Source organism: Belonocnema kinseyi, chromosome 1, assembly GCF_010883055.1.
Source record: "Belonocnema kinseyi isolate 2016_QV_RU_SX_M_011 chromosome 1, B_treatae_v1, whole genome shotgun sequence".
In the NCBI taxonomy this organism is placed as follows: Eukaryota; Metazoa; Arthropoda; class Insecta; order Hymenoptera; family Cynipidae; genus Belonocnema; species Belonocnema kinseyi.
Window position 1 is genome coordinate 98,649,815 of NC_046657.1, and position 1,240 is coordinate 98,651,054.

At 32.4% G+C, this 1,240-nt stretch overlaps 1 protein-coding gene across 2 annotated transcripts in view; it reads right to left on the bottom strand.

Moving 5' to 3' along the window:
• The window catches only part of LOC117167351 (probable multidrug resistance-associated protein lethal(2)03659), a 199,681-nt gene that overhangs the window by 56,345 nt on the left and 142,096 nt on the right, over window positions 1-1,240 (bottom strand). The gene's annotated exons all lie outside the window — the stretch shown is intronic.

Below are 1,240 nucleotides of genomic sequence, written 5' to 3' on the forward strand. Positions count from 1 at the left end.
ACACCTTAGTAAACGAACTAACTTATTAGATGATATCTATGAAATTGGCACATTTGAATTTGATATTAAAAATTCCAATCTAAAAGAAAATAGAACTGTAATATGGGCTAATGCTGAAAAATTGATAGAGACTGTGTTAATTGAACGAAATTTTGTTGGTGACTACTTTGTCAAAGTAATGGCAGATGGAGATCAAGGTTTTTTCAAAATTTGCATGTCAATAATACCTCATAACCAAAGTGATAGCGAATCTGAAAATGATATTCCCAAAAAAAGAAGAGTTGTTTCTCAAAATAGTGTTAATTCATCAAGCCCAGAAACAAGCGTCAAAAGATTAATTATGCTATGTATAGTACCTGATGTTAAAGAAACTTATGAAAATGTAAAACTTTTATTTGATTTAATTAAGATTAATAATATTTCTTTCAAATTTGTTTCTGATTTTAAACTGCTATTAATTGTGAATGGGCAACAAACGGCCACATCAATGTATTCTTGCCCCTACTGTTTTGTCAGTTTACATGATCTCAGAAAGAATTTTGATGAAAATGATGTGAATACAGAAATAAAAGTGTATCCATTGAAAACATTCGGGGATTTAAAACAGGATTATGAGAAATTTTGTGCTGCCGGTAAAAAAAAAAGTTATCTAAAGATTGCCACAGTACTGTGAATGAGCCACTTTTTGAAGAAGATGATGATTTGTTGATTCTTGAAAAATGTATTATTCCAGAGCTGCATATATTACAAGGGTTTGCTAATCATTTGTTTTGGGATGGTCTGGTGCACGTTGTTGGTCGAGAAAAAGCTCTATTGTGGCCGTTAAAACTGAAGCTAGTTTCAAAAAACTACCATGGAGAAGTGTTTGAAGGTAACGCATGCAGAAAACTTTTACAAGAAGCTGATAAACTGAATGATCAAGAAATATATGCAGATGTCGGTCCATTTGCTATGATACCTTATGTGACTGCATTTAAAATAATGAATAAAATTGTAAATCTATGTTTCTCTGTAAAGAGACATGAGTCGGTTGCTGAAATAAGCAAACTTCTCAATGAACTGCACAAATCATTGTTAAGCATACAAACAACTGAAACACTTAAAATACATGTTCTTTTGCAACATCTCACTCAATGCTGATGGAACGCAAAGTTTAGGTTTATGGTCTGAGCAAGCCGGAGAGGCGGCTCATAGAGAATTCCTTAAGTTTTGGGAAAAGCGGAAAATCAATCTTATAACT